We start from the raw sequence: 23056 nt of genomic DNA, 5'->3' as shown, positions 1-23056 counted from the left end.
AGCAGAGAGTTGGAAGGACTTGGTTAAGATATCAACACAATCATCAAACACATCAGGGTCCCCAGTACTAGTCTAATGCTAATGAACAGAGGATGTAGACGACTTTATTTCTTACCCCTCCTTGCTTTTGGAGTTTGACACTGTGACCTAAGCCTTTTTAGAGAAATTCAGCAAGATTTTCAAAATAAGCATTTTGGTCATGATTTATGATTATATAAAGGGCTCTGACATTGAAGCTGCTAGCCATCTGTTTGTCATACATTTCTACTGAGGACAAAGTAAGTGGTGATGTGCTTTATGTACCATAAGAGAAAACTTCTTAGAGAAAAAAAAAAATATCTTCCAACAATGAAAAAAGTAACAGGCTGTTTATGAGGCTCACCTATTCGTTCATTCATTCATTTATTCTTTTATTTACATGTTAATTTAACAATATTTAGTGAGCATCCACTGTGTTCCAGGCATTGTGCCAGGTGATGGAGATACATTGGTGAAAAAGACAAATAACCACAAAAAAATGATTAGTTGTAATTAAACAAAATCCTATAAAGGAATATTATATGGTTCTGTGAAATTTTATAATATGGGGACCTAAGCTATTCTGGAAGGGTTAGAGAGGCTACCCTCGGGAATATTTAGTCTGGGACCTGAAAGATGAGTTGGAGTCAGTGAACTAATCAATGTCCTTTGAAATATTATAAGTGTTCTCATCAGGATGGCTTATCTGGGTTAGAAGGAAGGTATAGGCAGAAAGAAATTTGAGGCAAAGGCAAAGTTTGCCATCTGAGCTTTTAGATTTTCTGGTTACAGCAGTCAGAGGGAGTGAGAACTAAAGGCAGGATGCAGGCCAAGGTTAGTGCATCTTTTGTTTGTTTATAAAGACAAACCTTGGCATAATGACTATGGTCAAATAATCAATAACCACATTTTTAAGAGACAGAGTGTGCTGTGAAAGATAAAGATGATTTGCTTTGACTTTCTGTGTCAGCTGGCACCTTGGTTATCGAAGGTGCCTGGGGACAAAGATATGAGCATACAGACCTGTTCTGGAAATCCACAAAGTCTAGGTTCTGCAGAGATCTTGCTTTGTTTATTTACTTCAGAGCAAGAATGTTAAGAGAGGCACAGGAAATAATAAAGGGGAGGGAAGAAAGTCAAATTTTCTCATACTTCTGGCAAAAGACAGACTAGAAAATAGATGGTAATACTTATGCTCAGGAAGGCATGTGGTGTTGACTGAGAATAGGACTGGAAGTGGAATGGTACTTATGTCAGATTCAGTTGAAGCATTGTGCAGGTTCTAGAATCCTGGTGCCAGTAACTCAGCTTATTATTGTACATACTCTGTTATTCCTGGGGTCAAATGGAATCCAATATAATTCTAGGCAATTAATATCTGTTACAATAGAGTTTGACCATAATATGGTCATGTTCTGTGCACAAGTACTACAATTATTCAAGAAGGTTATGTGAGTATTTGTTTGCACTTATAATTAGTGATAACTTCATAATTAGGGATAATCTTGTAATCACTGCATTGTAGACAGGTGAGTGTTTTGGTCAGGAGACAGGCTGAAGTTAATTGACAAGAAAGTTTTTAGCTTCTTGAAGGCAAGGATGATAGCTTTTTCTTTTCTGTGTCTTTTGCACCCAGAACACTGCTTGGCACTTTGGAGGCAGAGAATTTGGAAGAGGACAGCATGGTGGGCAGGGTGAAGAAAGGAGGAAGAAAAGGAAGGAAGGAAGAAAGGGAGAAAAGAAAGCTGATCTGAGCTCTGGACCAGTGGTTCTCAATTCTGGCTATATATTAGAATCACCAAGGGACTTTTCTGTTTTAGTTTTTAGAGTATAACACACACAACAGAAGTACCCACATTGTCAGTGTGCAGCTTGATTGACACACCACAAGAAACAGAACACCAATGGCCTCTCAGAAGCTCTTTGTGTGTCCCTTTCCAGTCACTACCCCAGTAAAGGATAACTACTTTCTGTAATTTCAACACTACATCTGAGTTTTCGCTGTTTTTGAAATTTATATCATTGCTGTAATCAGAATATGTTCTTTGGTGTCTGGCTTCTTTCACTCGACATTATGTTTGAGATTTGTTCATTTTGTTATGTGTAATATTAGTATGTTTATTCTCACTGTTTATAGTGTTCCTACGTGTGAGTATAAAACATATCCATTCTACTCTTGATAGGCAGGCAATCGGTTCCTTTTCCAGTTTTGACTGTTTTGAATAGTACTGTGGTGAATATTTTTGGGCATGTCTTTTGGTGTACAATAGGGACATTTGTATTGGGGACATTTCTGTTGGGAGTGGAATTTCTAGAACACAGGGCATGTATATGTTCGGCTTTAACAGATATTGGCAGTTACTTTTCCAAAGTGGTTGTACCATAGTACATGTGTACTTCTGGTGTGAAAGAGTTTCACTTGCTCCACATCTCATTCGTACTTGGTTTTGTGTGTCTGTCATTTTCACCATATTGGTAGGTGTGTTATCAGTATTGCTTGGTAGTTTTAAGGTGCATTTGCCTGATGATTAATGAAGCTGAGTACCTTTTCCTCTGCCTATTGATCATTTGTTTAACCACTGTTTTAAAATAATTACTCTAGTCTTTTGTCCAATATTCCTTTGAGATTTTTGTCTTTTACTTCTTGGATTTGTAGGAGTTCTTAATACATTGTGAATATAAGCCATTGTTGGATATATGCATTGTAAATCTCCTCTCTCACTCTAAGGCTTGTTTTTTTCACTTAATGCTATATTATGATGAAAGGGCCTTCTTAATTTTAATAAAATCTTCATCAGATTTTTCCTTTCTGGTAGGGCTTTTAGTGTATATTCATGAAATTTTTACCTAATCTAAGGTCATAGATATATGATCTTACCTTTTTTTCCAAAAGCTTTATTATTCTACCTTCTTTATTTAGGTATACAATCCATTTGGGATTAGCATTTGTATATAGTATGAAGCTGAGGTCAAGATACATTTATGTTTTCCATTTGGATGTCCAGTTGACCTAGCTTCATTTACCTTTCCAAACTGCACTGTAGTATTTCTTCATAAAAAATCAGGTGACTAATTATGTGTGGGTTTGTTTCTGGACTCTCTATTCTGTTCCATCTTTCATTTTGTGTATCCTTGTACCAATACCAACCACACTGACTTAACTATTATAGATCGATAATAGGTTTGGTTATATAAGTAAGTGTAAGTCCTACAGATTTGTTCTTCTTCAAGACTGTCTTGGTTATGCTTAGATCTTTGTATTTCATTCTGATTCTATCATCATCTTGTCAGTTTATACCAAAAACAACATACTGAGGTTTTGAGATTACATTGAATATATAGATCAGTTTGGGAGAACTGACAACTTGGAATATTGTCTTCTTTGTATTCATGTACATGGCATATTTACTTAGGTTTTCTTGTATAATGTTTTATAGTTTTTAGTGGTAAACAGTCTTGTGCAGCTTTTGATTTATTCTTTGGTATTTGATACACTTGATGCTACTAAATGGTACCTGAGTTGCTTTTTAAAAATGCCAATGCATATGCCATGTGCTCTAGAGATTCTTATATAATTAGCTTTAGTATTGTAATATGCAGCCAAGTTTTGAGTACTTCTGTTGTACATCTATCTTTGCTTTAGGCAAATCAGTTGACCCTTGGAGCTATAATTTTATTATTTAAAAATATGCAATAAGATTATCTGCCTCACCAGTTCAAGAATATTCTCCTTTTAATTTGATGCTGAATGTAAAACTCAGAAGCATAATAATTTGACCTAGATGCTTTATTTTTAAAGGTGGATGACAAAATTAACTTTATTTATAAAATACGGTAAAACTGAACTAATTTGAAGTTGATTTGATCACATTAGCCTGAGGCCTCAAAATTCTGAAGAGTAAAAATAGCAGTCATCAAGACTATGTGACTTTTTCCCTTACTCATAAGCAACCCCTCCTATGTTTCATTTAGGCCCTGTTTATGCTTATGTCCTAAACAATTCTAACTAGCTTGATTATCAGAATTTCCAGACTTCAACATAATAGAAGAGGCAAGAAGAACAGTGTAAAAGGCAAGACCACCAGAGATAAACCCATAAACATCAGGAAAGCAACTGTGACAGAAACAGCAAAGACAGAGGGCTTAAAAAATAGAAGGCTGGGCCCTTTAGTGTAAGTATAGGAACAAAATGCATCAGGGGCATAACATTGGAGAGGATTATTTTATTACACACAGTTTTGTATCTAGTTATCAGTATTTAAGCCCCAAATTAGCATCAAAAAAAAAAAAATGCTGTGTGCTTTTTTCAAAGATGGCAGGAAAATGAGTAACATATTTCAAAGAATTTTCAAAAAGAATAATTAAGGTAGAATTTTGGCTTTTCTTCTATCTGAAAAATACACTCAAATGGTATTGCTCATCTCCTGGAAATATTAGACAAATGGAATTTTCATTTACCACCTCTCATTGGGTAAAGAGGTAAGCCCTTTCAAACCTGTCTCATTCTATTACACTTTATGAGAAAATGCTATTAAATACCACCTGCACAGCTTTATGTGTATGTGTGTGTGTGTGTGGAGGAGGTGGAGGGAAGACATCTGAAGTCATCTCTTGAAGAGTGGGTGTCCCAGATTTAGCCCTTTTCTTTATAGCCTTATTTGTCATTTAGATGGTTTAGACTTAATGGTTACGATCTTGCCTGACTCCTTCATTTGATTTCCCTATGTTGTCTTCAGAAGCAAATTTGGAAGCAGAATATTTCCATGGGAAACTGAATTATTTTTCCCTGGAGCTGCATTTCACCAATTTCTGCTCCAATACCTCTATACCAAATTCTAAAATAGAATGATCAATAATGCTTTTTGTTTGTAAAGTTAGACTCCATGAAGCCACTATTTACCACATAAGAAGCCAGAGCACATATTTGCTCACATTGAGATAAACTAACGCTAGATAAAAGTCCTCCAAAATATCTGGGAAAATCCCAGGGATCTGGCTGACAGATGTTGCTTTGTGCCTACAAATAAGCAAACACATCTGCAAGAGCCAGACCTTTGAGCATTTCTGTGCTTGAAATCAGCAAACACTAATTCAGTCAACAAATATTTATTCAGCTATCTGCTCTGTGTCTGAGGCTGGAGATAGACATCTGGTCAACCGAATCATGGCCCTGACCTATAGGCCTATGAGACTGGGTTGCCAGTTACCACATTGTAAAAGTTTCCCAGTGTTAGCATTACAAACAAATCTACTCAACATTGGAGTTGCTCTATTTACTGATTGAAAGAAGCCTAGTGCCTTAAAAGAATTGAGATATGGGTCCTCAAAAGGTTTTCTTAGCTGTAATTTGGGATGGCAAGTGGCATATTACGGAAAGCCATCTGGCTTCGTGGCTGTGATGGACAGAATCTGGAGCATGACTCCTCAGCTCTGGTCTCAGCACTACCACCTATTAGCTGTGTGATTGTATGTCCATTTATAAACTTCTTGGGTTCTCAGTTTTCTCATCTATCAAATGGAAGTAACATTAATACCTTCCTCATAGTTTGGTGCTAAAATGAGTAAGTGAGTTAATACATGTAAAACATTTACACAAGTGCCTGGTTCTTAACAAGCTATCACACGCAGTGGCATAGGGGTGGGAGGGACTGTGGATGTGATATGGCCCAGGGGTGGGGAGAAGTGTTTGATTGATAACACTGTTTAGAATTTCTGATGCTTGATGATAACAAGCAGCAGGCTGATTTTAGTCCAGTTTATTACTGTTTTTAAATTGCTCACGGGCAATGCACCCTCTTAGTGCCCGCACCTGGCCAGTCTGCACCTGTTCCCCCCAGCCCCCAACACTAGGTCCATCAGGACCACTTATCCATTTAAGGAAGTTGTTTTCTCCATATTTAATCATCAAAATCTTTGGCCTTTAAATTATAGGTTGGTGACTATGCATAAAAAATTGCTTCAATAACTAACACTCACTAAACATTTACTATGTGCCAGGCATGGTGTCAATTTCTTTAAATGCTATATTTCATTTAATCATCACATACATTTTATGAGGCAGATAACTTATAATCCCCATTTTACAGATGAGGAAACTGAAGCTATAAGGCAAGATTTTTCCAGCCTTGGCAATATTGACACTTCCGACTGGATGATTATTTGCTGCGGAGGCTGCCTTGTGGATTGTAGGATGTTTAGCAGCATCTCTGGCCTCTACCCACAAGAGGCTAGATTGTGACAGGCTGTCAGTTGTGAAAACAAAAAAAATGTTTCCAGATATTACGAAATGTTCCCTGACAGTAGGGAAAGGGAGGTAGTAAATCCCATTTCCTCACTCCATTAGAGAACCACTGCTATAAAGGATAAGTAGCTTCTCCATCTTCTCTTAGCTAGAAAACAAAAGAATTTGGATTTTAATTCAGGCAGTTTTAACCATATGTACTATTACATTCTCATCCAGTGCAGTGGGGTCTCAAATTGTTGTCCTGAGACCAGTAGCATCAGCATCTCCTGGTATTGGAACTGCAAATTCTTGAGTCTTGCCTCAAACATATTGAATTAGAAATTCTGAAGGCAGGATCCAGCTCCGAGCGATTCTGAAATATGCTAAAGTTTGAGAACCATTGGTGTAGTTCAATGTTTCTCAATGTTGGCTTTACATTGGAATCACCTGGGGTAGCTTTTTAAAAACGCTAATCTTCAGACCTTATTCCAGACCAGCTGAACAGAATCCCTGGTGTTGGACCAAGACAATCAATGTCTTTTATGCTTTTTTTTTTTTTTTAATTTTTAAGCTCCCCCTGGTAATTTTAATGTGTAGCCATAGTTGAGAGTCATTGGTCTTGTGGGAAAAGTAGTGTCTGTTCAGGACCAGGGCTTCCAGTCTCCATCCAAATCAATCTTGGACAATATTCTTACTCTTTCTGGGCTGCAGTTTCCTCGTCTTCCATATAAAGGCGCTGGATTAGATGCTTCTTTCACTTTCTGGCTTATATTCCCAGATGCTAAACTCCTTGTATTTTAAATGATTAATCACCTCCATCTGATAGTGACCCTGGATAAATTGCTTATTCTTTTTGTGCTTTGATATTTTCATCTGTAACTGGAAAGAAATACTGGTGTTGGTTTTTAAAAAAAGTATATGACTAAGACAGAGAGAATTCTGACCAAGAAAGCACAAAAGAGATGAGCCTTCTTGTTCTGTGGCTTGGTACTCTGCAACTGACTGAATTACAAAGCAAGTGGTCTGGTTCTTTTAGCTCTGCCTGCATGGCCTTGATGTGGGCACCATGACAGTTGGTCCTGTGCCACCCAAGAGATTCAGAGGAGATTTTATAAAAACAAACACAAAACCTCTTCCGTAGGCAGTCTGGGTAGACTATGCTGTTCTGGGTGGGGCAATACCTATTATCTTGGATAAATATTCCTGTAGGAATCTTAGATAGGAGCAGATGACAGAGGTCCACACCCCAATCCCTAAAATACTGAGCTGTTGTCCTAGCAACCTGGTTAAGATTTCTTCCTTTTATCATTTGTCCAATGCCCTCTATTTTTCCTTCCCAAGATGTTCATGTAGTGGAGAAACCGGGCTGTATGGATGCAATGCCAAAAGAAAGAGATGAATGGAAGCCATTTTCATTGTATTCTTGAGAAAGAGATGAAATAAAAAGGGAAGAAATGGAGGAAGGGAAGGCCCATGTAGGTTGACATTGACTTTTTCATTTTTTCCTTTAAATAAAAACATAACCAGAGCTAATGTTCCCATATATTGCTAAAGGAAATTCATTTCCAGCAACAGAATAGCAGTAGAAACTCTCCAGAGGCAGTGCCCAAACTTATGTCCATGAGAATCTCCTAGAAAGCTTGATAAAATAAAAGTCTCAGCTTTCCCCAGAAATTCCATTTTAACAAGTGCCTAAAGGTTTCTGAGGCTTGGGTCTGAGGAACACTTCTCTAAAACCACTTTTCTATGACAATGTTATCATTGCAAATATTATATTGCATTGGTAATTTAAGTGACCTATAATTTCCATCTATGCGACCCTGGATGAATAGCTTCCCTTCTTTGTGACTTGGTTTTCTCATCTGTAAACTAGAGAGAAATATTGGTGTTGGCAAAGAGCATATGGCTTGGTAAGAGATTTGAAACTGTTTTAGTCTTTTTCCTTTGTTAGCTCCTTAGCTACTTGGTGGCAAGAACTAGATCATACGCTGGTAAACAGGTGGCACTTTAGACTTGTTTGCCAAATGAATGAACGGACAAATTCTTGTATGAATGAATGAATAAAAATGATGGGATGGCAGAAGCCTTAAAGAACATTTTTTCTCCCATGGCTAAAGCACGTCATCAAGATTTCCAAATTGTATTAAAGTTATTAGCCCACGTACTTTACCAGATCACCTTCCTAGAGAATCAAGATAATGAACACTATCCTTTTACTTTCTTTGAAAAATCTGTTTTTGTTTTCCAGATCACAGGGGTGAACAATTCTTAGTCATAATGACCTGATCATATATTAACAGACATCAAATTATTAGACTCCTGAGATATGTTAAGTTCTTCTCAGTTCACACATTCCCAGGCAACCAATGACACATTTTTTTTCTTGCTTTAAAATAGGTGATTTAAAAGCAAGTATGGTTTCACTGGTATATATACTCTTTCACTGGTATATCTCACTGTTTTAACTCTACCCTCTGATGCAATTATCACATTTTCCTTTTTTATAATAGTACTTTAAAAAGTATGTGTATGGAATACTACTTGGCAATAAAAAAGGAATTGACTGCTAATGCACACAGCTTGGATGGATCTCAAGGAAATAATGCTGAGTTTTAAAAGTCAGTCTGAAAAAGTTACATATTGTATGATTTCATATATTTAGCATTCTTAAAATGGCAAAATTATAGAGATGGAGAATATATTAGTCGTTGCCAGGTGTTAGGAAGATGGGAAGGGAGGGAAGTGGTTACGGCTGTGCAAGAGGTAGCGTGAAGGATCTTTATAATAAAACTCTTCTGTATCTTGACTGTGGCAGGAGTTATATGAATCAACACAGATGATAAAATTGCATAGAAGAAAATATACATCCATGTACATAAATGAGTATATGTAAAACTGATGAAATCAGAATCAGATGTATTGATTATATCAATATCAATTTCCTGGTTGTGTTATTGTACTACATAGAAACATAAGATGTTACCACTGGAGGAAAATTGGGGAAGGATACATAGGATCTCTCTGGATGACTTTTTACAACTGCATATGAATTATTTTGAATTATCTCAAAATAAAAGTATATATGTGTTATATACATATCTATGTATATCTGTATGTATACACACAATACACAGGTATAAAGTAAACCCCATTTACACAGTCACCTTAAGAAAGCAGAACATCATTACACCACTGATGGGTCTGCATCCTTCTCCCTGATGCCAGTTTCCCTTCCTCGCCTCCAAGAGAAAACACTCTTCTGAATTTTGTGGTTTTCATTCTCTTGTTTAAAAATAAAAATAGTTTTAACACATATATGTACAGGAAAGATTTTACCAGTGTAGTTTGAAATAATAAAAAGCTGGACATAATACAAATGTTCACCAAAAAGAAAATGACTAATACATTGCAGTCAATTCATACAGAGGAAAACTAGGCATGAATGAAATAAACTACAATTATATGAATCAACAAGGGTGAATCTCAAAAATATAATTTTGGGTAAGAAAACTAGTAGCAGAAATATATCCATATGATTCCATTTATATAAAATATAAAACCTGTGTGCAGCCAAAAATATTGTTTAGGATAAGCCATATTGCAATTTTACTTTAGACACTGAATTATCAAAACCCTGCAGCTTTGGAGGAATGTGGGAGAATTGGATCAATTATCTTTAGGATGATCATGGAAGTGTCGTATATATGGCTTTTAGAATTTTTCCCCTAGTGACCCTGGTTTTATTTTTAGAATTGGCTTCACATCACTAGAGAATGATTTGAAGTGGAAATGGTGTAATTTCTTCCATTTCTGAGAAGTCATTTGAAAGATAGTGCTGGTTGCCACTTGAAATTTTCTTTACTAGTTCCAGAGTGATAAAAAATCACCCTAAGTTCATCTCACTGGATGGCTTGAAGAGTACCTTGTTATTTTGGAGAGGAACTGAGAACCTAGGTAACACATCATGTGGACTATGGAAATGCTAAATATCAGTCACTATTATGCGAGCAAGGTCTAGCTAGTACAGATGCTGATATGCATTGGTAGAATTTAAAGAAATCAGTTGGTTTGTCTTTTTCAATATCAGCCTTTTTCTTTCCTATGAGGATGTGCATTTCTCGGGCTATGACTACCTTGAGGGTTAATGATATAACAGAAACACTATTGGGGAGCTCATTACTATTCTAAAGCCTTTACATGTATTGACTTACTTAATCCTCACAACAACCCTGTGGGGAACCTGAAGCATGACGGGTTAGAGAACTTGCTCAAGATCAACACAGCCAGCTAGGGGCAGAGCTAGGATTTACCCCCGGGCAGTTTGTGCTCACAACAATTATAGTCAACTATCTATACAAAGCTAAAGACATATTTGTGTGTTTAATGTATAGACATTTTGAAAGAGATAATGGAAAAAGTCAATATAAATGGTGAACAATCTGAAACATATATTTAACACACACGACTTTATAATTATTCAGTTCATTAAGATCACTCTCTTTTAAAAATATTTTTAATTTTTGTGGGTACATAGTAGGTGCATATGTTTATGGGGTACATGAGATGTTTAGATCTCATGTACCTGATGTTTAGATACAGGCACGCAATGTTTGATAATCACATCATGGAAGATGGGTATCTATCCCCTCAAGTGTTTACCCTTTGTATTATGAACAATCAAATTTTACTTTTAGTTACTTTAAAATGTACAAATAAATTGTTATTGACTATAGTCATCCTGTTGTGCAATCAAATAGTATGGCTTACTCATTCTTCCTATTTTTTGTACCCATTAACTATCCCTGCCTCCTCACATCCCCCTAGTACCCTCTCCAGCCTATAGTAATCACCTTTCTACTCTATATCTCCATGAGTTCCATTGTTTTGATTTTTAAATCCCACAAATAAGTGAGAACATGCAATGTTTGTCTTTCTGTGCCTGGCTTATTTCACTTAGAATAATGACCTCCAGTTCTATCTATGTTGTTGCAAATGACCGAATCTCATTTTTTTGTGGCTGAATAATGCTCTACTGTGCATAAGTACCAAATTTTCTTTATCCATTCATCTGTTGATCAACACTTAGGTTGCTTCCAATTTTTGGCTATTGTAAACAGAGCTGCAATAAATATGGAAGTACAGGTATCTCTCTGATATACTGAGTTCCTTTCTTTTGGGTATATACCCAGCATTGGAATTGCTGGATCATATAGTAGCTCTATTTCTAGTTTTTTTGACGAGCCTCCAAACTTTTCTTCATAGTAGTTTGTACTAATTTACATTCCCACAAACAGTGTACAAGGGTTCCCTTTTCTCCACATCCCCGACAACATTTGTTATTGACTGTCTTTTGGATATAAACCATTTTAACTGGGGTGAGATGATATCACATTGTAGTTTTCATTTGCATTTCTGTGACAATCAATGATATTCAGCACTTTTTCTTATATCTGTTTGTCATTTGTATGTCTTCTTTTGAGAAATGTCCATTCAAATCTTTTGTCCATGTTTTGATTGATTAGAATTTTTTCCCTGTAGAGTTGTTTGAGCTTCTTATATAGTCTGGTTGTTAGTCCCTGCCAGATGGATAATTTGCAAATATTTTCTCCCATTCTGTGGGTTGTCTCTTCAGTTTTTTGATTGTATCCTTTGTTGTGCAGAGGCTTTTTAATTTAATTGATCCCATTTGTCCATTTTTGCTTTGGTTGCCTGTGCTTGTGGGGTTTTGCTCAAGAATCTTTGCCCAGACCAATGTCCTGGAAATTTTCTCTAGTATTTTCTTGTAGTAGTTTCATAGTTTGAGATATTAGATATAAGTCTTTAGTACACTTTGATTTTATTTTTGTCTATCGTGATAGGTAGGGGTCTAGTTTCGTTCTTTTGCCTAAGGATATTCCGTTTTCCCAGAACCATTTATTGCTGCCCTTTCCCCAGTTTATGTTATTGGCACCTTTGTAAAAAATAAGTTCACTGTAAGTGTGTGAATTTGTTTCTAGTTTCTCTATTCTGTTCCCTTGGTCTATGTATCTGTTTTTATGCCAGTACTGTGCTGTTTTGGTTATTATAGCTCTCTAGTATAGTTTGAAGTCAGTTAATGTGATTCCTCCAGTTTTGTTCTTCTTGCTCAGAATAGCTTTTGCTATTCTGGGTCTTTTATGATTCCATATAAATTTTAGGATTGTTCTTTTCTAATTCTATGAAGAATGGCATTGGTATTTTGATAGGGATTTCACTGAATCTGTAGGTTACTTTGGTAGTATGTACATTTTAACAGTATTGATTTTTCCAATCCATGTACATAAATATTTTTCCATTTCTTAGTGTGCTCTTCCATGTCTTTCATCAGTGTTCTATAGTTTTCATTATACAAATCTTTCACTTCTTTGGTTAATTCCTAAGTAGTTCATTTTATTTGCAGTATTTAAGTGGTATTTGTATTTGTGAAGATGAAGCAGGAAGGTTTGCTAACTAAAGCTGTTTTCTTATAATCTCACTAGACTTTAGGCTTCCCTAGGCAGAAAAAAAAATCATTATAAAATTGATCCTTAAAAAGTTCGTGGGAAAAAATTTTTTAATGAGCACCTATGACAAGAAGCAACAGTAGTCAGGAATCTCTGTTTTTAACAAGTACCTCTCCTCTGACCCTGCCCAATTAATATGTTTAGTTATAGTTAAAAGCAATATATCAGTTAATTGTGCTTCCCAAAGAGAGATCCTTGAATGGTCAGAGCCAGAGTCATCTAAGCTGCTTGTTAAGAAAAACACTTTCCTGGGCCTCCTGAGTCAGATTCTCTTAAGAACTCTCACATGGGAGGATCACTCTTTTGGAACAAGCTCCATCTTCAGATAGGCAGATATGGTGAGAAATAGTCCTCATCTATGAGTAGAGTAGGGACAGGGTGTACAGTACTAGTAGTGCAGACATTTTCTTCATTCCAGATGAGATTGATTACCTTTTTATTGGCCTCACAAATTTTTTCACGTGTGAAATGCCAGTTATTTCCTTAGACTAGGTTCTGTTAGCTTATTTGCAATTGGCAGATGTTATGTATTTTGTATTCACATCTGGTAAATATTTTTTGAGCATGTACTATGGTGCCAGAGGCAGTTCCAGGCACTGGAAATACAACAGTAAAAAATGGCAAGTTTTCCACTCTCTTGAATGTTTATTCTATTGGTGTATGGGGAACAGACAATAAAGTACAAAATAAATGCTCTAATGTTTGACTTTTATAAGTACTATAATGAAAATTACCTCAACATAATGAGAAAAAAGTAACTAGTGCAAAGGGAATAGTTTGTTTGCTGAAACCAATCATAGCAAGTGCCTTTGGAGACAAACTTTGGTTGAACAAGCCTGCAACTAGATAGATAGACAGTAGATAGATAGATATAGATATAGATATTTCAAATTGCTTTGCCCAGGACTATGCTACAAAATGGGAAATAATTAAAAACATGAAAAACCAAGGTGTCTATTTTCTGAGTTATTCAGATCGAGTTGAGACATGCTATGTTTGTGTATAAGTTTAAGGTGGTTTGAATGGCAGGATTGAACAGTGTGTACGAGAACTTTGGTTCAGAAAATAATAGTGTTGCTATGAACTAAAACAATCAGGTATAGTCTAAGTAACGATTTGACTAAAGTCAGAGTTTTAATCAGGATTTTCCTCCATTAACTGGATGAAAATGCATAGAAAGAATATTCTAGGAAGAGAAAAAAGACAACATGAGCGAGAGACCATGAGCATGGAGTGCCATCGTGCAGCACTGCACATGGGGGGAAGGTGTGGGAAAAGGGAAACAGGATCGATTCATGCTCTCTTCACTTTTTGTTTGACTCCCCATCCTGTCTTTAGTTCTCTCTTTTTTCTTTAAGTTTTTTTCTTTCTTTCTTTCTTTTTTTTTTTTTCCAGAGGCAGGATCTCACTCTGTCACCTAGGTTGGAGTACAGTGGCGTGATCATGGCTTACTGCAGCCTCAAACTCCTGGACTCAAGGGATCCTCCTGCCTCAGCCTTCCAAGTAACTGGAACTACAGGCTACTCCCAGCAACTGCTCATTGCTAATATTTAACGGTTTTTGTTGTTGTAGAGATAGAGCCTCACAATGCTGCCCAGGCTGGTCTCAAACTCCTAACCTCAAGCAATCCTCTGCCTCAACTTCCCAAACTGCTGGGATTAAAGGTGTGAGCCACTGTGTATGACCCTTTATTTCTTATCTTGCTTTTCTGCTTACTCAAGGCATCAAATGGGGCATTAGTAATAAAATATACCTTTCTGAAGTGATGAAAAGAAAACAAATTTCCCTAAAGTGTGAAGGTAATTCTCTTTCATTTCATCTCACCCATAGTGCAAACAGCCTGGGATTTGGGGATAGATTCTAACCTAGGCCTTTCTGCTTATAGGATGTGTGGCCTTCTGAGTGTGTTTTTTTTTTTTTTTTTACCTCTTGGAATCTCACTTAATTCATCTGTACATGAGGATTAATATTTTTCTTGGATCACTGGAAGGATTGAACATATTCATGTTTTGACTGTGTTCAAAATTTGCCACAAACACCAACTTTTCTACTTGTGAGATTCATTCATTTATAAATTTATTGCTGGAGGCCATTCTTCTCCTACAACCTCTCTGTTCAATTTTGTTCTTCCAAGTTTTACTTATCTCTGTTTCTTTGGCAGAGAATCTGCTACATACATGATAGGTGGCCATGTGATGCTTAATGGATAAATGAATGAATGGAGTAGGACCACCCCGAACTCTTGTTTCTATGGAGAAGATCTGAGAGAAGACTGTGAGTTGCTGCACTGCTTCGTGGGTCCCAGTTACCCATTAGTCTTTTTTTTCTAATTCACAAGATTACATTAGGCCTCTGATTACCATTCCTGCTATAATATTGCAAAATGGCTTCCAGGATGTTGGCTAGGAGAAAATAACAGAACTTGGCTTTGAGTCCTATGAACAAAAAGCTCTGAACAGATTCTAATAGTGTTTTATGACATTATTTCTTCTATTGTATACTGTTTTCTGTATCCTTGCTAATATGTATTGGTTAAAAGTGTCTCAAAAGTAGTGAGAAGAGAAAAATGAAATCATCCTAGAGTATGTCTCTTACAGAACAAGAGACAGAGCAGTGGGAGGGGAGTAAGATAATCAGATATGAAATAAAGTAATTTGGACAAAGGACAGTAAGGGAGAATAAAAAAGAAAAAGAAAGAACATTACAGTAGTGGGGATAAAGGAGAAATTTGTGGAAAATGTTCCTTTGTCAGTTCTAAGACTCCCAGGCCCCTGAGGGAGGTTCTGAATTCTTTTTGCCTGAATGTTAAGATGACAAGACCTAGTTTTATTCCTGGCTAGAAGGCTAGATAGGATTCTTAGGGTTGTATGGCACTGTATGTTCAAATGATGTAACCGCCAGCAGCGATATGGTCTCCTCTGAATCACCGCCTGCTAGGCACCTAAGCTGTGCTTGCTTGCCTCTAATGGTGTGGAGTTTGCTATGCACGGCAGAGACCCATTTCGTACTTATTCTTCCCTATACAGAACTGTAATCTGTTTCTCTGTCATTTCTATTTGCCAGGATCCTATGCAAATGCCAATGCTTACTGTTGGGTGACCTTGGAAATGTGATATAATCAAAGTCAGTTTTCTCACCTCCAAGATTGGGATAATAGTATCTAGTTCATGAAATTTGGGTGAGAAATAAATGAAAACAGTCCATGTCAAACAATGAGTATCCCCAGGTCCTTACCTGTTTTTCCTTCTGTAGATTACCATTTTCTCACCAATCTGAAAGTCTTTTTGATAATCTACCATCTTCAAAAATTCTTCTCAGTTTTCAGATTTTATCAAAATTATTTGGTGACCATCCTCCCACACCTCCAATCTAATATTTGCATGACCTACACAGGGAACTCACAGAATTTCATAAATGCCAGAGGATGTAGTTCACCTGATATATTGGTTCAGGTTCGCTGCTAATAAGTTAAAAGTCTAAGTGCTACTTGTCCCTTGCCATCCAGGTCCACAAATCCACAGAAGCCCTAAGATCATTTGGATAAGTTACCAGTGATTTCAGGGAAACATATAGAGTGAGATCTAGCTGCTCAATAGCCTAAGTTCATATTTTATCTGGTTATTTTATTTACATACTTTTAATCTGATTTTGTTAGAAAAGCAATTCACAATTACTGAAGAAAAATGAGAAAATAAACGTGAACAAAACATCCAACTTATATAAAATACCCATATATAGTTGTTTTAGAACTATTGCTTATTTTCCTCCAGAATTTTTTCCCATTTGATATACAAATAGAAAATATGTTTTATAACTTGAGATTATGTTAAACAAACAGATGAATAAATCTTCTGTTTGACTCAACCACATATTTTGAAAGTTTTTGAAGTTTGATGTCACCACTGTCTATTGTTGGGCAACTAGGATTACAATTTTTTGATTTGATACACAATATCCTAGTGAACATTCTTGTACCTATATCTCTCTGCACCTGGATGACTATTACCTTAGAGCAAATTTCTTTATGTGGGACTGGTGGGTCTAAATGTATATATGTATGTGGGGGGTTTTGTCTGTTAATTCATACTGACAAATTGACACCAAGAAAGGACACACCTGCACAGTTTACAAATGTGCTTAGTTTCTCATATATTCTATGCTTGTGTATTACTAAATAAAAATAACTTAAAACCATGCCTCACTCAATAAATGTTAGCTACTGTGGTTACTGTCATTATTATTCTATTACTGTTGTGTTCTTGATGTTGTCATTATTTTCCATTTCTTCCCAGTGAATATCCTGTGATTTAATTAAAATGGATTATTTGCTTTTTCTTGGAAGTATCCCACATGTCAAATCTCTGCATCTTGCTCATGGTGTTTGCTCTGATTAGAATGTCTGTCTCTTCCTCATCTGTCAATATTCTATCCATCCTTCAAAGTCTATGTTACATAAAGGTCCTTCATTAAGCTTTTTAAATTTTCCCCTGAAGCCATCAACTGCATGATCTATCTCTTCATCTTTTGAATCCCGAATCGCATTTAGGACATCCCTTTTTGAATTATAGGCATTTGTATTCTTGGTTTAGGATGTAACTATTAGAGTATAACTTGTTTCTTTGACTGAGAAATGTGTGCTTCATAGGTGCATTGCCTGTAGTGCCTAGTATCATGATAGGGACATAGTAGGTGTTAAACAAATGACAAACTGAAGGGGCCAGATGTTAATGAAGTGTGATAGTCTTAAGCATCTTTACAAAGAACCAGTTGTTTACTAAAAAGAAACAAATTCACAGGCAAATCATCACAAAAGGAGTTTACTATTTCTTTTTGCGATATATACTGCTCTTAGATACTTTCAGCAAGGCACAGGCACACTTAATAATTGTACTTGAGGTGGCCTTTCTGGAAACTTATATCCCAGGAGACACATTTTTGCTTCATTGGCTTCCTCAGGGGTCACAAATCTGACCACTCTCCTACTTTTTGTTGGCCACAGGATGTTTGCATAGAATGATCAGAGATGACTTGTTACACAGAAGTCAACAAAAATTGCTTTTGATAACAGGGAAAATCCCTTGTATTAGCATAGATATATTGAGTCCATAAAGTGATTTCACAGATGTTATTGCACAATTTCCAAGGCCAACTGAAGAGGCTTAAAACTCTGTGGCTAGAAATAAAAAAAAAAAAGAATAACAAAGTTCTCCATTTTTTGGTATGTCAGATACCACTGAGTATCATGTTCTTAGTGGGTTCTCAGTAAATAAGGTGTCCACCCACCAAGACCTAGAAACCACAGAGTGGCATCTCCAAAAAAATATATATATATATATGAACCCTAGGTTTGTACTCATTTCTCATTCTCCAGCTGAGACAAAAGCTAAGAGTATGACTAAGGACTTGTCAGGCAACTTTAATATCTAATGACTTATAGTCATTCCTGATAGCCAGAGATGGGGATCATGACAAATCCAGCCCAAAGATATGCTTTTTCAGGTTAATCTCCCAGGCTAAAGTTGTTGTTGTAATAGTAGCTGGTACACTGGGATTTCTGAAAAACCTGAAAGGAACTTAAAGGATTTATGGATAGAAGCTTGGATCTAGATGGCACCTAAACTCTAGTTCCAGTCCTATTATTTGATGATTTGCCATTTTCAGGCAGTCCCACCAGGATCTGTCTCAACTTGAAAGATGATTGCCGTAGGATCAATACTCAGTACTGCAGTGTTTCAGGCTGCATTCTCTAGAGTAGGGGTGGAAGGCAGCTACGGGTGTTTACTCAGCCCCAGGGAAAAGAGGGAGATCAGGAGAAGATGAGTGTGATTTGCAGAGCCAGGAAGCCTTGCGGCCCCAGCAGTATTAGACAAAAGCTTTATCTCTCTTCATATGGAGATGTTTTCTCTGTGGATTAAATAATTTTGGGGGAATGAATGAAATGCCCACTATACTATGCCTTCTGTTTCTCTACAACTCAGGCAGACCCACTTTAAGAAAATGTGATGAAAGGAAGCTTCAAGTATATTCGTGGTGTTTTATTTCTTATGCCAAAGGATAAGTATGCAGTTTTCTTTGTATTTTATTTCATACCTTTTGCTCTGTTTTGAATGTTACATAACACAACAGTTTTTAAAGGAAGAAAAGAGAAAAATATAGGGCTTTGCATATTTGGTTAATAAACAGTTAATTTGTGATGCTACAATATTTTTCCTTTACACAAAAATTATGTTTCTGGTGATACAGAACTAGCATGGGGTGGGTAAGGGAAGTAAAGATCAGGGAAAAGCCATGGTACCTGTGGTTCACATTCATGAAGGATCTGAAACTTGGTCATTTGAGATTATGTGGAACTAAGGTTATCTTACAGTCACAGACGTAGAGTTTTGAGATCCAAAAGGAGGCTCATTTATCAATTTTATGCTAGTGTCCAAGCACTGAACCACATAGCCTGAAGTACATTGTGAATTGTTAATGTAAAAATTACACATATTCATATGCACATCATTACTTAAAATTATACATTGGAATTTCTTATATTTTTACGTATGAAAATATTGGAGGAGTCTGTATTTTCTCTGACTGTAAAGGAGTCCTGTTGAGGAGCTGCTACAGCACAGACACAGATGATAAACTCTGAGTTCAGAGAGGAAGGTTCCAGTCTCAGATTCACAGCAAATGGACCATCGAAGTCAGGGCTTAGAGCCTTCTTATCTTTTCTAAATAATCAAATGTGATCAAATGTGTGACTGTGATGAAGTGAGACTCCCTAAAGACTATAAGCATAGATTACATGTCTTATGAGACTGATGCACTGCTGGCCACACTAAGAGGGCAGCCTCTTGTATATTTTAATGTTGGTTAAAGTTTCATTGAGTCCTTCCTTTGTTCCTAAGCTCTTTACCTATATTTTCTCATTTAATGTTCCCAACATCCCATGTGATACCCCCTATGATTATAACTATTTTACTGATGAGGACATTGAGGCTTAGGAGGGTTAAGTAACTTGTCCAGGTTCCACTATTATTAGTTTTCTGAGCAGGTATTTGAGCTAAGGACTGTCTAACCTCAAAGTCTATGTGTTTAAACCATATGTCATGCTACAGTCATTATGGGCAGTCAAAAAGCTCTCACTGATCAATTTTTTGACTGGCATAGAGATAGAGGGCTCCAGCCAGGCCCAAGTAGAGGCAGAGACTTCTACAACCCCCTAGGTATTTCAGCACTACCTGCTGTTATGAAAATCCATTCACATTAAAGTAGAAGTGAATGGTCATTTACTGATATGATTCTTAAACTGTTTGCCAAAAATCTAGCCTTTTTGTAAATGTTTGGCCTGAAGTACAAGAGGAGAAGAGAAGTTCTGGCTGTAGTACAATTTAGAAAACCATTTTATAATGTTTCTCTTAAGATTGTTCAAATATATTTCAATTTAGCAATAAACAAGAAGAGAGAAAAGGAAGACATTTCAATCATCTGACAAATATTGTTAAGAGAATGCATTGGGATATTTAATTCCTAACTAAATGTCATCTTTTAAATTTCAAATGTCCTTGGGTGGGATGACTAATGAAGTTGGTTTATGGGAAGGCTAGTTTAACAGAATGGTTACATATCCGGGCTGTAGAATTATACCACTCTGGGAATGAATTCTGCTATTTCATAAATGGTGATGATATAGAAAGGAGATAAATAAAACAATTCAAGCTATCCAGTAATCCAAAGCATTTGCCCTAGTCATGATTAGATATGTGCCATACACAGCTATCAAATTTTTCACAAATGTATGTAACAGAAAATCCAATTCAAACTCATTTGAAAAAAAAAACCGGTTCAGCTTTAAGCATCATGAGCTAGCTTCAAGCTAAAAATTTATTTCATCAGGATCCAGCAACCTGCCTTTATCTCTTGACTGCCTTTTGTTCTTTGTTAGCTCCATTCTTAGATGATTGTCCTAATGGGGTGTCAGGATGGCTGCAAATGAGTTCAGTCTTAGATTCAGTTTTAAGTTCAGAATTGGAATACCTTATTTCTTAGGTTTTCAAGGTACAGTACTAGGGTTAACTTTGTTGAATCAGTTGTCTTGGTCTCTGTTATATCCCTATAACAATTAATGGAGTGAAGAGGATGGGGTGTTCCAGAAGCCAGTACTGTGCTCCGTTTCCTGCAAAATCACATCATGCTAGTATGAGGAAAGTGATTTCCTAGAGACAGTTGGAGTACTTTTACTAAAGATGGTGTTGATAAATTGTAGGCAAGCAAAAACAATAGAATTCTATACGTACATCTTTTTAAAAAGATCTGTGCACTACTGGATACAAACAAGGTGCATTTCCTCACTGGGGGAATATGCATTCTTCCAAAAGGGAGGCTTGTCAGCCACCTGACAATGGGTTGCTGCTTTCCAGGCTGTTCTGAGCTCTGGTTTAGCTGCTGATTTGAAAAGTCCCCTCTTGCATAACAATTACACCTGGCACACCCACTTGGGAGCATGCGGGAGAATTTTCTTCATCCTTTCTTAAAGATGCAATTGTTTCTGACAGCCAGTGTCATCTGCGATGACAGATGTCACTTCTGACTCTCATTCCCTGCAGACAACTGAGCTCAAGGAGACCGCGAGGCTCTGACAATAGGTTTAACTCTTACCTAGAAAAGCCAAAGCACTGAAATGTTTAGGTTCATGGGATTCTCATGGTAATATAAATAGGAGGGTGAGGGTTCTTTGTGCAATAGCACACAACTCATGTACTTCCTGGTCACCACTTATCATGTGGTCTTCAAATTATTTGTTCAAATACACTACAATGTAGACTCTAAGAGAAGCAGACATTGAGTCTTGTGCTTTGCTTTGCCCTTGGTGACTAGCACAGTGCTGGGCACATAGTAGAAGATAACTATGTAGTAGAACATAGAGAAATATTTGTTGAACGGCTTATTGAATGACTGAATATGGCAATTTTAAATGAAATTTAGCACTAATTTGGTTATCGTGTGTGTGTGTGATCTGTGTGTAATAATATAACCAGGGCCTGTCATTTGTACCTGTTGTTCACATGGGAAATCGAGGCACAGAAGTTAGAGAATTTGTATCAATCTCAATAGGTAATTAATACCATGAATGAAATATAGACGATTTAGCTCCATTTGTGAAATCTCTTATTGAAATTTCAGCTCTCTCGAATATTTCTTTCTAGTAGTATTTCCCTTCATGTACAGCCCAGTTCATTCAGCATACATTCATCACATAATTACTGTTTTTCAGACATGCTTACATTCTCATTTTGATTTTGAACCTCACAACAAGGAAGATATTATCCCTATCTTCACCCTATATGAAAAGGTGGAGGCTCAGTGAGTGATGTGAATTGTATATAATCAGGAAAAGAAAGGTTAGCACCAAGAATCAAACTGAGTTCTTCTAATCCCAAGTCTGATGCTTGTCTCCACTGGGAAATGATGCCTTGTAGTCTATAGAGTGTGTGGGCATTGGGGGGCTCCCTTTAAGTCTCAGAGGCTCTTCTGTCTAGTGAACTTCATGACTGACATGCTTCTTTACTGAGCTTTGTTGATGTATGGTAATAAAACAGTAACAGTTTGGTCCAGTATTTTTCACAATTATGACTGCTGTTGGAACTCAGTCTAGACTTTGCTGTTGATTTCTCGTTCATTTTTTTTCCAGAAATAAATTAATGAAATGGAATCGAAGGCTGAAAGATCACCATATGCACAATTATCTTTGGATCTTAAGATCTCTGAGTCACAATTTTTCAACGACTGAAAAATGGCAGAGACACAACCTTTTATTTTGATCAGCTCATCAAAAATAAGAACAAGAGGAAAATAAATTTTGAGTACATGCAGCATCAGATTTCTTTGTCTAAATACCTAACTTGGAATATTTTCTGCTGATGGCTCAATGCCTGGGGCTGTCTGACTTCTTAACTGAGGTTATTAGTAAAAGTAATATTTTTGAATTCTCAGCTCCACCAGTATGGTATACATATTTTCTTAAATACGAATGCTTTAGAATTTTTAATCATAGATGATAGAAATAACGGTCACAGTGTTATGAACACATAAATATAATGCTTTGATGACTCCATTTAGTATTTTTCTTCTAATGATCTCAAAAAAGATTTCTATAATCTATGTTACTTTTCATGTACTTATTTCCCAGATGAGCAAACTGGGGCATGGAAAGTTTGAGAAATGTTTCAAAAGAAGATATTTAATTAATTTATTTAACTTTTATGTTCAGTTCAGGGGGTACAAGTGCATGTTTGTTTGTTTTTTTTTT

At 36.5% G+C, this 23056-nt stretch overlaps 1 pseudogene; it reads right to left on the bottom strand.

The window, feature by feature from the left end:
• LOC105515460 overlaps positions 1 to 23056 on the bottom strand; it is a 44163-nt pseudogene that overhangs the window by 948 nt on the left and 20159 nt on the right.

Source organism: Colobus angolensis, unplaced genomic scaffold (genome assembly GCF_000951035.1).
Source record: "Colobus angolensis palliatus isolate OR3802 unplaced genomic scaffold, Cang.pa_1.0 Scaffold26, whole genome shotgun sequence".
Classification (NCBI taxonomy): domain Eukaryota; kingdom Metazoa; phylum Chordata; class Mammalia; order Primates; family Cercopithecidae; genus Colobus; species Colobus angolensis.
This window is presented reverse-complemented; position numbering and strand designations above follow the sequence as displayed.